Below are 13,835 nucleotides of genomic sequence, written 5' to 3' on the forward strand. Positions count from 1 at the left end.
ACAAGTCTAAAGAAATGTCCAATCAAAGGCATCCAGGGAAAGATACCTTGGTTCAAGAAGGCCGATGAAGTTCAGGGTTTCTCTCTCAAGTGAGAAGGCACATGGTGAACACAGTCAGGGCTTCTCTCTCAGCTGGAAGGGCACATGGCGAACACGGCGTCATCTGCTAGCTTTCTCTCTTGGCTTCTGGTTTCATGAAGCTCCCCGGGAGGCATTTTCCTTTTTCATCTCCAAAGGTCGCTGGCTGATGGAACTCTCTGCTTCATGGTGCTGCAGCATTCTCTGCTCTCTCTGAATCTCTCTCTCCAAAATGTTTCCTCTTTTATAGGACTTCAGAAACTAATCAAGACCTACTCAAATGGGTGGAGACATGTCATCACCTAATCCAGTTTAACAACCACTCTGGACTAAATCACATCACCCAGGGAGATGATCTCATTACAGTTTCAAACATACAGTATTGAATAGAGATTATTCTACCTTTATGAAATGGGAATTTGATTAAAATATGGCTTTTCTTAGGGGGCATACTTCCTTTCAAACCAGCACATAAAGTATTGACAAAATCTACTGGATTAGTCACAACTGTACAATGTGTCTTTGTTCTAGTTTATGCAAGCTGCTGGAATACAATATATCAGAAACAGAATGGCTTTTAAAAGGGGAAATTTAATAAATTACGAGTTTACAATTCTAAGGCTGTGAAAATGTCCAATTAAGGCAAGTCTATAACAATGTTCAAATTAAGGCACCAACAAGAAGGTACCTTCATTCAAGAAAGGCCAATGAAGTTCAAGGTTAATCCCTCAACTAGAAAGGCACATGGCAAACATGGCAACGTCTGCTAGGTTTCTCTTTAGGCTTCTTGTTTCGTGAAGCTCCCCCAGGGGTGTTCTCCTTCTTCATCTCCAAAGGTCTCTGGCTGCTTGGGCTCTTGTGGTTCTTGTGGCTCTCTCATGGCTCCAAAATGCTTTCTTCTTTTAAAGGATTACAGTAAACTAATGAAGTAAACTAATGAAGACCCACCTGGAATGAGTGGAGTCATATCTCCTTCTAACTTTAAGGTTAATACACACAATTGGGCGGTTCACATCTCCATGAAGATATCTAATCAAAAGATTCCAACCTACACTTTTGAATAGGAGTGAAAAGAAATGGGTGCCTCCACAAGGATGGATTAGGGTTAAGGCACAGTTTTTCTAGGGCACATAATCCTTTCAAGCCAGCACAGTCCCCAAAAGGTATGTTAAAATCCTAACCCACAGTACCTCAGAAAATGATCTTATATGGAAATAGGGCTATTACAGATAAAATTACACAAGTTACAATGAGCTTATTCTGGGGAAGTGTGGGCCCTTAATTCAATATATATAATATTTTATAAGAGGAAATTTGAAACATAGGTGAGACTATTATGTGCCAATTGAAAAAGAGTAGCAAACAATAGAACCTAACTCCGATTTACTTCAGATTATGTATTAGCAGACAAAGAATTAAGGAAAGTATGCAGGAACAATTAAATAGTTCTTGTGATCTTAATAATTATACAAATGAATCTCAAACAACAAACAAAAAAACAATACTATTCTGTAATTGACAAGTTTAATATCTGTGATAAATTTTTTTTGGATAGGTTTAAAGGCAGAGGGGATGGAAGGAGAAATAGTCAGTGAACTTGAAAGGCAATCAATAGAAATGATATAATCTGTAATACAGAGAGAAAAATATTGAAGAAAAATGGGCAAAGTCTCAGAAATTTGTGAGACCATATAAAATTGTATAACATAAATGTAATAAGATTCTAAGAAAAGAACAAAGTGAAAATTGGCAGAAAAAAAACTTGAAAAGTTAATGACTGAAAAATTTCCCAAATTTGTTAAAAAAATTAAATTCATAAATACAGATTCTAGAAGCTTAGTAAAATTTAAGCAGGAAAGTTGTCAAGAAAATAATGCATGCCAAATCCTAGTCAAACATCTGAAAACAAGTGTTACAGAAAAATATCTTAAAAGTAGCCAAAAGAAAATGGCATTATTACATATGGAGACAAGAAAATAATCATTACTTACTTCTCATCATAAAAAATGGCCATTGTTACAATGGAATGGTATTTTTAAAGTGCTGAAAGAAAAAACAAATTCAATTTAGAAATCATACTGTAAAAATGAAGGTGAAATTTGCAACTTATTTTGAAATATATAAATAAGGTGGAATGGATAGAATTATGGATAGATAGATTTGTGATACAGCAAGTATGGTAGAATGTTAATTATGTAATGTAGTTGATGGTCATAGGAGTATTCTTTGTAAAATTCTTTCAACATTTACCCTTGAAATTTTCCATAATTAAATTTTGAAAAAATAAAAATATTTTAGACAATTTGTCACCATAATGTCTCCACTATTACATATTCTAAAGGTTATTCTTCATGCTGAAGGGAAATTATATAGATGGAAAATCAAACTGGTAGTCAAGAGAGAGTATCACTAGAAATTTCTATTGAGTGGGTAAATATAAATGACACTACTTTTTCATTATATTTTTAGATGGCAACTGTGTTTAAAGCAGGAAAAGCATTTTAAAGTGTGGTTTACAAAATATGCAGAGTTAAAAGACATGACAACAATTACACAAAAAATGGGTAACAGCTAAATGCAATTATTTTGTTGTAAAGTTAATGTACTTTGTGAAATGGAAGTGGGATAGTGTGAAGCATGCAATATGAAGTATGAAATGTAAAATATCTCATAGGGAGTGAGACTACTGAAGGGTCAATGTGGGGAGTGATTTAATGCTACTTCTAAATATATTTTTTATCAGAATGTGTATCATTAACCTAGAAGCAACCACAAAAATTAATAAAAAGCGATAAAGCTAAGAAGTTAATATTGGAAATAAAATGGCATAATAAAAATATTCAAATAACCCTCCCCCCAAATGAAGGAAACTACAGAGGAACAACAACAACAAAAATCAAAACAAGAGCCAAGTGAAAATCAAATAACAAATACTAGACTTAAATCTAAATAAATATCAAATAGATTAAATGTGTAAGGACTAACACTCAAATTAAGACACAGAATTTGTCAGAATGCATTAAAAAATCAAGACCCAATTTATAGCATAGCTATAAGAGGTACACTATAAATATAAATGGTAAATAAGTAGAAAGTAAAAGAATGGAAAATGATACAGCATGTAAAGATTAAGGATAAGAAAGCTAGCTTGACTGTACTATATCAGAAAAGTAGACTTTGAAAGGAAGACTATTACAAGGAAAAGGAGAGATATTTTTAAAGGATGAAAGGGGCAATCCATCAGGAAAACAGTTCAATTTTAATTATGTATGAACTTAAAAATAAGGCTTTCATACCTATGAAACAAAAACATGATGACACTGTCATGAGTAATACCCAATCTCATTGACATGGTTGTAGATTTTAGCACTCCTCACTCCTTCAATTACAGAACAAGCAGACAAAAAAAAAAAAAAAAAAGAAATCAGGAAGGATATAACAGATCCAAACAACGAATTTTAATTAATAGACATTTACAGAACACTAACATGATGCAAAATAATCACAGAATACATGTCCTTTTGATGTGCACATGGAATGGTCAACAAGATAAGTCATATTCTGTACCATAAAATATTTCAATACATTTGACAAGATTGAGGATATCAGAATATGTACTAAAGCTGCAATGGGATTGAACTAAAAATCGGTTAACAGAAAAATATCTAGAAAATTTCAAAGTATTTGGAAATTAACTATCACATTTCTAAATAATATATGTACAAAAAGAAACTCAAACATGAAATAATATATTTTCAAATGAATAATAATGAACCTACTATATAAAAATTTATGGGACATATATAAAGCAGTGCTTAGAGGCAAATTTATAGTTCTAAATACCTATAAAGTAATAGAATAAAGGTCTTTAATCAATGATTCAGGTTTCCAACTTAAGAAGAAAAGTGATATCAGTGAAAATAGCAGAGTAAGGACTTCTACAACTTTCTTCTATAAAACCAATGAGAAAATTGGCAAAAATGATCAGAATCAATGGCTTTTCTATTTTGAAAATTAAACAAAGACTTAAAACAATCAGGGACCATTTATTTTTTTTTAAAAAAAAGTCTAACTGATGGTAAGAACAGCAAGTTTTGTAGTGTCTCAACTGGACTTATTCCTATCTCCTCCTTCCCAGCCCTGTAACTTCTTGAAATCCATCATCCCACTATGATGGTAAAATCCAGTAGCTTTTAAAAGGCTACCAGAGGGCTAGAACAGGGTTGCAGCTCTTTCAAAACCCCCTTCCTAGTTAACTGTCATTATTTGATCTGTCTGGTGATTCCTTGGAAGATTTCACTCTTAAGGATGTCTTAATTTGTTCTAACTCAGAGCTCACTTAGTATAAAAATCCCTTTCCTCAGAGTTGTTTGTTAAAGCAATTGTTTAATATTATGGCTATCTGAGGTAGATGATAACAGCTGGGGAAAACAATAGGCTAAATGAGAAGTTTAAAAGGAAAAGCTGTGGAATGACAAATGCATAGGTGCTTTGATAAACTCTGGCATATTCTGGACTCTAGAAGGCCACGTGCAAGTATAGGGCTATGTCCTACCCAGGACTCTGTGCATTCTTAGAAAAGACCTGAAAAATCTCTAAGTCATCAACTTGGGTTGACCTTGAATGTCTGCATGAACAGGAAGGAAGAAAAGGCTAATGCAGAACTATAAACTGCTTAGCTGAATTTTATAGGTGTACCCAGAATGTACAAAGAGCCCCATGGAAAAGGCTGAGAGACTTATTTGAGACTGGGTTCCAGACCTTCACGGAAATCCCTGTCCACATGCTAAATACATTAAGCTAACCGATCTCAGGCTTCAGTGGCCACACATGACAAGGAATAGAGACTTTATAGAATTAGTTTAGATAACCCACTAACAATAAAGACACACACTAACAACAATGACAAGAATAGCAACAAATGCTGGGGAATCACAGAAACTGATATTCAGACTTGCCAAATTATATTATTCAGCACATCCAATATTGAACAAAGATTATGAAACATGCAAAGAAACAAGAGAGGATGGATAATAATCAGGAAAAAAAAATCAATCAATACAAACTATCCTTAAAGAAGTCCAGACATCATACTTATTGGACAAAGACTTTAACTCAGCTATTTTAAATATGTTAAAATTATAGGAATCTTGTATAAAGAACAAAAGAAAGCATGAAAATGATGTCTCAGTAAATAGATACTATCAATAAAGAGACAAAAATTATAAAAACGAGCACCAGGCAGATAGTCTGCAGTTGAAAAGTACAATAGCTAAAATGAAAAACTCACTAAAGGGTCAAAACAGCAGGTTTACACAAGCAGAAGAAAAAAATCAATGAATGTTAGATCAGACAGTTGAGATTATATAGTCTGAGCAACAGAAATAAAAAAGAACGTGGAAAAGTGAAGAAACTTCAGATACCTGTGGATCCCAGAAAGAGAGAGGGACAGAAGAGTATTTGAAGAAATAATGGCCAGAATGTTTCCAATCTTGATGAAAATATTAATCTACATATCTAAGAAGTGCAATGAACTCCAAGAAGGTTAAATTCAAAGTGATCCTCAACTAGACATATCCTAATTAAACTGTTGAAGACTAGGAAAAAAAAAAAAGATACTCTTGAAAGTAGCAAGAAAAGACATGACCCTGTGCATACCAGGGATACTCACTAAGATTAACAGTTGATTTCTCATCAGAAACCATGGAGGTCAAAAGACAGTGGGATGACATATTCAAAGTGCTAAAAGAATATTGTTTTAACAGGAAGACATCAACAGTACCACAGCAATACCAGGGATAAATATGGGGGTTGGGGGGAGGATGGGAAGGACAAGAGTTAAGAAGAAGTTTGAATTTTCTGTTTGGTGAGTGCGTGTTTATCAGTTATTTTTCTCTTGGGAACAATGAAAATTGTCTAAAATTGAGAGTGTGATGATTACACCACTATGTGAGGATAATGTGAGACATGGGCTGTTGACTTTGGACATTATACATGATGTCTAATGGATGGAGGTGGCTGAAGGATACACTCACTGAGAAGTAGAATGGTGAACTGTGCCCTGATACTGTCTTAAACATTAGAGACTCCAAATCAATAGGCCAACCCTTTAATCTTGATGCTTGCTCTTGTGAAGCTTATTTATGTAGCAGCGAAGCTAAACCTACCTAGAGTAATGCCTAAGATTTACTTCTTTTGTTGCTCAGATGTGTCCTCTCTCTAAGCCCAACTCTTCAAGTAAAATCATTACCCTCCACCCTAAGTGGGACATGACACCCAGGGGTGAATGTCTCCCTGGCAATGTGGGATATGACTCCTAGGGAAGAGCATGGCCCTTGCACCATGGGATTGACAATGCCTTTCTGACCAAAAGGGGAAAAGAATTATAACAAAATAATGTATCAGTGGCTGATAGAGTTCAAACAGACTTAGGCTATTCTGCAGGCTACTCTTATGCAAGCTACAGCTAGATACTGCTATTTACCTTGCTTTGCTGAACCCCAATAAAAACCATTCCTGCCAACCCTAAAGAACAATGAGGGCTTTTTCTGAGATTCTACAAAAGTTCCATGCATTATGATTACTTTCTAGAAACCTACACCCTCCATTAGGTTTAGGCCAGATAAGTCCTGAAATCCAGAAGGATAAGTCTCTCCAGAACATCAACTAGTTCCATCTCCCATCCCAACAGCCTTTTCCAACATGAAAAAATTAGAATGGACATAACCCAAATGTCCCTAAAGCTTTGGAGAAAAATCAAAGGAGAAGGTGGACTTGTAACAGAGTAGATAAGATTTAACAAATGAGTCTGACTGCTGAATCATTATATTGAGATTTCTTTCAGTCTTCAATGTCTTGGAGCAGCCAGAAGGAAAAACCTAAAATACAGACCTGTACCCTATACCAAACTCTGAAATCTGTTCTATAACTAATTGATGCGGTGTACTTTGAAATGTATTGCTTTTTTGTACATGTTATTTTTCATAATAAAAATTTTTTTAAAAGAATATTGTTAACCAAGCATTCTATATACAGCAAAACTATCCTTCAAAAATGAAGGAGAAATTAAGACATATATAAATAGATAAACCACCCAGGGAACTTGCCACCATAAAATCTAACTTACAAGAGATAAAAGGATTCCTTCAGGTGAAATAACAAGACACTAAATAGTAACTTGAATCAACATAGGAAAATAAAAAACATCAATAAGTGAACTATATAGGCAAATACAGAAGTATAAATGCATTTTTTTGTTCATAAAACTTTTTTATTCTATCTGATTTGTAAGACAATTGAATAAAACAATAATTATAAATATGCATTGTGGGCACACAAATTACAAAGATTTAATATTCATGATAACACCACAAAGAAGGAGAGAGAGTACAGCACTATATTTAAGCAAAGATTTTGAATACTTTAAAATTAAGTCAGTATTAATCCAAGCTTGGTTGGATAAACTAATATGCTTAACTGTAATCCTGGGACAACCACTAAGAACATAATTGTATAGATATAGATAGAAACAACAAGGGGATTAAAATGGTTCACTTGAAAATATCTATTTAATACAAAAGAAGGCAGTAATGGAAGAATAGAGAAACAAAAAAAATATGATGTATAGAAAGCAAATAGCAAAATGACAGATATAAATCCTAAATTTTAAGCAACTGCATTATATGTAAATGGATAAAACACTGAAATCAAAAGTTAGAGTTTCTTAGAACGAATTAAGAGAAAAAATAATCTGATTACATATATATATAGTAGATAGAGTGTCTAAAGTAAGAAGATAGAAAAGATATACCATGGAGATGGTAACCAAAATAGACAGGATCAATCCATAATAAAAATATAGTAATCCATAAAGAAGATATAGTAATTCTAAACACATATGCATCTACAAATAGGGCCCTAAAATGCATGAAATAAAAACTGACAATTGAAGGGGAAAATAGAGAATTCAACCATAACATTTGGAGAGTTCAATTCCCCATTTTTAATAATGAATATAACAACTAGGCAGAAGATCAACAAGGAAAGAGATATCTGAGCAACACTATAAAGCAACTAGACTTAACATATCTATAGAAAACCCCACTCAACAACAGCAGAATTTACATTCTTTTCAAGTGTACATGGAATATTCTCTAGGATAGTGAACTAGTTTGAAACTATAATATACCCCAGAGAAGCCATGTTCTTCTAATTCAATTTTGTTGGGGCAGACCTATTGTTGGGCGGGACCTTTTGATGAAGTTGTTTCCATGGAGATGTGACCCTGCCCATTCAAGGTGTGTCATAGCCCAATTACAGGAGTCCTTTAACAAGGAGATATTTTGGAGAAAAGCACAGATGCTAAGAAAGCCTACACAGAGAGCAGAGAAATGAAACCAAGTGATGGATGCTTGAGGGATTCACAGGAGTTAAGAGAACCATTTTGAATCCAACCCAGGAGAGAAGAGCCAGCAGACATTGCCATATGCCTTCCCATGTGACAGAGGAAGCTGGACAAAATTGGTCTGTCTTCAGTGAATGTATCCTCTTGTTGGTGCCTTAATTTGGAAATTTTCAAGGCCTTAGACTTGTAACTTGTAACCTAATGAATCCCCTTTGTAAAAGCCAATCCATTTGTGCTATATTGCATTCTGGCAGCTTTAGCAAACAGAAACAGATAGACCATATGGTAAGCCATAAAACAATCTCAATAAATTTAAATGGATTTAAATAATACAAAGTATATTCTCCAACCACAACGGTATAAAATTAGACATAAACAAAAGGAAATTTGGACAATTTTCAAATATGTAGAAATTAACCAACACACTCCTTAATAAACCATGGGTCAAAGAAGAAATAAAAAGAAAAAACAGTACACACTTTAAGAGGAAGGATAGGAAAATACAACATACTAAACTTATGAGGTACAGCTAATGCAGTACTTAGGGAGAAATTTATAGTTGCAAATGTCTATATTAAATAAGCAGAAAGATCTCAAATTAATAACGTAAACTTCTACCTTAGAAAAGAAGAACAAACTAAAATCAAGCAGAACAATGGAAATAATAAAGATTAGAATAAAAATATGGAAATAGAATAGAAAAATTATAGAGAAAAATCAGTGAAACCAGAAGCTGATCTTTGAAAAGATCACCAAAACTGACAAAGGTTTATCTAATTGATCAAGAATAAAAGAGAGAAGAGTCAAATCACTAGAATCAGAAATGAAAGAGAGGGCATTGCCCATAACTTTTCAAAAATAAAAAGGGTCATAAAAAAAGTCTAGAATAATTGAATGCCAATAAATTAGTTAATGTAGATGAAGTGAAAAACTCCCAGAAAGACACTGTTTCGGTTTGCTAAAGGCTATCAAAATGCAATATAGCAGGAATGTGTTGGCTTTTATAAAGGGAAATTATTAAGTTACATGTTTACAATTCTAAGGCCATAAAAATGTCCAAATTAAAGCATACAGGGAAAGATACCTTGGCTCAAGAAAGGCTGTTGGATCCAGAACATTGCTGTCAGCTGGGAACCATATAGCTGGCATCTTCTGGTCCTTGGACTTCTGGTTTCAAATAGCTTCCCCAGAGGCATTTTCTTTTTTCATCTCCAAATTTCTCTGTGTCAGCTCTGAAGCTTCCACCAAAATGTTTCCTCTTTTAAAGGACTCCTGTAAACTAGTCAAGACCCATCCTGAATGGGCAGAGTCACATTTCCATCTAATCAAAAGGTCATACCCATAATTGGGTGTGTCACATTTCCATGGAAACGGTCCAATCAAAGCTTCCATCCCACAATATTAAATCAGGATTAAAAGAAAAATGGATGCCCCCACAAGATTAGATCAGGAAAAAGAACATGGCTTTTCTGGGGTACACAACAGCTTCAAATTGGCACAGACCTACCAAAACTTCCTCCCTGAAGCAAATAAAAAAATCTGAATATACCTATAAGAAGAGGTTGAATTACTAATCAAAATATTTCTTACAAAGAAGAGCCCAAGGCCAGATGGCTTCAGTGGTGAATTCTACCAAAACCTAAGGAAGAATTAAGGCCAGCCCTTTTCAAACTCTTCTAAAAATAAAATAAAACAGAAGAGGAGGGAGGGAGCACTTTACAACATATTCTCTGAAACCAGAGTGTTACCTGATGCTAAAACCAGACAATGACATAACAAGTAAAAAAACCTACAAACCAATATCTCTTCATGAATATAGATGCAAAATCCTCAACAACATACAAGCAAATTAAGCAAGCAACCAATAAAATGGATTATACAGGATGACTATGTGGGATTTAGTCTAAGAATGCAAGGTTGGCTTAACATGCAAAAATCCATCAGTGTAGTATACCATATTAATAGAATAAAGGACAAAAACATTATCTTCCAAATGAATGCAGAAAAAGAATTTGGGACAATCCGACACCCTTTCTTGATAAAACACTAAAAAAAAAACTAGGAATAAAAGAAACTACTTCAACTTGATAAAAGGCATCTATGATATGGAGGTTTCAAGGCATTGAATTACCAGTTTGTTGCTAATGCCATAGGGTTTGTTATTCCTTTGAAGAGAAGCTTGGCTTAAAAAGAAAAGTTTTCCTTAATAAGTAGCTGTTCACCCTTTGATATGTACATCTGGATCTGTCCTCTTATCTGCAGCATGCTAATGCTGCTTCCTGCAGATAATGATAAAAGAACAACTCAAAATAACAAAAAAAAAAAAGAGGACCAAAATGTGCCAGATGCCTAAAAAAATAAGGATGACAATGCAAATAAAAGCAACTGGTTTTTCTATTACAGAGAATAAAATCAATCAACAATTAAAGTGTTCATTTTAGTAGTCAATTAAAGTGAGAATTTTTTAAGAGATTAGGAAGAAAAACAAAAAAGCAAACACCAGCTGAAAATTATCACTACATTCTGTTAGAAATTAAAAGGGGAATAAACCTAAGTATACTATAAATCACTCTGAGGTTTAATTTTGCTTCTGTGCTGCTACATTGTTTATTCTTTTTTCCCTTCTTTTTATTCATTTGCTGCCACCAATATTTCACTGTTATCTGAAGACCAAACGGAAAGATTCAGATTCATATATCCTTTTATAATTATAAAAAGTGTCAAAAATAACATAACAATCTAACATGTACCCACCAACCGAGTTTATCTGCTTTTCCATTTTTCCTTCATATACTTTTTTTAAGAATAAATTTCCTTCATTCTAAGAATAAGAAAAAAAAGGCATCTATGACAAATCCACAGGTAACATTATACTTAAAGGTGAAATGCTAAAAGCTTTCCTTCTAACATAAGAACCAAGAGAAAGATGTTCATTGTTACCGCTCTATTCAATGTTGTACTGATGTTTCTAGCCAGGGCAATTAGTCAAGGAAAAGATATAGAATGCATCCAGTTTGGAAAGGAAGAAATGAAATTACCCTATTTGAGATGACTTGATCTTGAAAACAGAAAATCCTATGGAATACACAAAAACGTTACATAATAATAAATCAATATGCCAAAATCAAGTGTATTTCTTTACATTGGCAACGAACAGTCTAAAAATAAACTTAGGAAAACAATTCCACTAACAATAACATAAACTCATTTAGTAATAAATTCATCAAATAAGTAAGATTTGTACACTGAAAACTACAAAACATCATTGAAATAAGTTTAAGACCTAAATAAATACCAAGACATCCTCTGTTCATGGACTGGAAGACTTAGAAGGCAATTTCCCCCTAACTGATCTCCAGAGTCAATACAGCCCATATCTAAATCCCACCTGATTTCTTTGCAAAAACTGACAAGGGAATCCTAAAATTCACATGGAAATGTAGGTAACCCAGATAAGATAAAACAATTTTGAGAAAGAAAAACAAACTTAGAGAACTCACACTTCCCAATTTCAAAATTTACCAGGAAGCTATAACAAGCAAGAGCATATAGTACTGGCATAAATAAGATATGTAGATCAATAGAATGATCTGAGAGTCCAGAAGTAAAATCATACATTTCTGCTCAATTTATTTTGGATAAGAGTTAAAACAATTTAATAGGTAACAAACAGTCTTTTAGCCAATGGTGCTGGGGCAACTGTGTACTCATATACAAAAGAAGAAGATGGATCCCTATTTCATATCATATTCAAAACTTAATTGAAAATTTTTCAAAAATTTAAATGTAAGAGCTAAAATTATAAACCGATTAGAAGAAATTTCCTAAATTCTCTAGGAAATTGTTAAAAAGTGAATTCTTCCTTACACATTTTATGAAGCCAGTGTTATCCCGATACCAAAACTTGATATAAGAAAAGATGATTAATGATGAATACCTCTCACTGATATAGACACAATAATCCTCAACAAAATAAATCCAATCCACCAATTCAGTAAATTCAATACCCTAAAATATCAATGGAAAAAATACACCATGAGCAAGTGAGCTTTATCCCAGAAATTCAAAATTGGATTAATAGTTCATAATCAATCAAATGACAAAAACAGTATAATCATGATTATATCTCAGTTGAGATTAGTATTTCAATGATACTCATTGAGAGCATCATGTTAAAAATATCTCTAGGGAAACTGGAAATAAAAAGCAAGTTTCTCAACCTAGTAAAGGTCATCTATGAAGCAAACTACAAATAACATCATAATTAATATTGAAATGCTGAATGCTTTTCCCCTAAGATCAGTAACAAGATAAGTATATCAGCATTTATCCTTTCTATTCAATATTTACCTGAGGTCCAGAGCAATAAGAAAAAAAAATGAAGGTATAAATCTTGTAAAGGAAAGAACTCAAGTCTCTATTTGCAGATGAAATGATCCTAAATAATCTAGAAGAATACTTGAATTAATCAATGAATTTATCAAGATCACAGGATATATGGTTGTTCTAGTTTGCTAGCTGAGTGAATGCAGCATACCAGGAATGGAATGGCTTTTTAAAGGGGAATTTAATAAGTTGCTAGTTCACAGTTCTAAGGCCGAGAAAATGCCCCAATTAAATAAAGTCTATAGAAATGTCCAATGAAAGGCATCCAGAGAAAGATAACTTGGGGATCAAGAAGACCGATGAAGTGAAGGGTTTCTCTCTCAAGTGAGAAGGCACATGGTGAACATAGTCAGGGCTTCTCTCTCAGCTGGAAGGGCACATGGCGAACACAGCGTCATCTGTTAGCTTTCTCTCCTGGCTTCCTGTTTCTTGAAGCTGCCTGGGAGGCGTTTTCCTTCATCTCCAAAGGTCTCTGACTGGTGGACTCTGCTTCATGATGCTGTGGTGTTGTGTGCTCTCTCCGAATCTCCAGCTTTCTCCAAAATGTTTCCTCTTTTATAGGATTCCAGTAAACTAATCAAGACCCACCCGAATGGGTGGAAACACATCTCCACCTAATCCAGTTTAAAACCACTCTTCATCGAGTCACATCTCCAGGAGATGATCTAATTACAGATTCAAAATACAATACTAAATAGGGATTAGAAGAAATGGCTGGATTTATAAAATGGGATTAGGATTAAAACATGGCTTTTGTAGGGCACATATATCCTTTCAAACTGGCACAATGGTCAATAGACAAAAATCAATTGTATCTCTATGCACTTATAACAAACATTTGAAAATTAAAAACCAAAGGTATTTGAAATAATGTCAAAGACATAAAATGCTCAGGTATAAATTTAGCTAAAAATGTGCAAAATCTCTACATTATTAACTAGACTAGAAAACAAGCTGAAAAAAACAA

At 33.7% G+C, this 13,835-nt stretch overlaps 1 long non-coding RNA gene across 4 annotated transcripts in view; it reads right to left on the reverse strand.

Moving 5' to 3' along the window:
• Positions 1–13,835, reverse strand: part of LOC143676341 (uncharacterized) — a 136,844-nt gene that overhangs the window by 114,494 nt on the left and 8,515 nt on the right. Inside the window, exons 4-5 of one of the 4 annotated variants that reach the window (XR_013172019.1) lie at positions 3,375–3,457; positions 2,070–2,121 (exon numbers count right to left, since the gene is read on the reverse strand). The exons of 2 other annotated variants lie outside the window; for them this stretch is intronic. This is a non-coding gene — a long non-coding RNA (uncharacterized LOC143676341). The remainder of the gene's footprint in view (positions 1–2,069; positions 2,122–3,374; positions 3,458–13,835) is intronic. One more of the 4 variants, XR_013172017.1, reaches the window with a different exon arrangement.

This window comes from Tamandua tetradactyla, chromosome 3 (assembly GCF_023851605.1).
Source record: "Tamandua tetradactyla isolate mTamTet1 chromosome 3, mTamTet1.pri, whole genome shotgun sequence".
Classification (NCBI taxonomy): domain Eukaryota; kingdom Metazoa; phylum Chordata; class Mammalia; order Pilosa; family Myrmecophagidae; genus Tamandua; species Tamandua tetradactyla.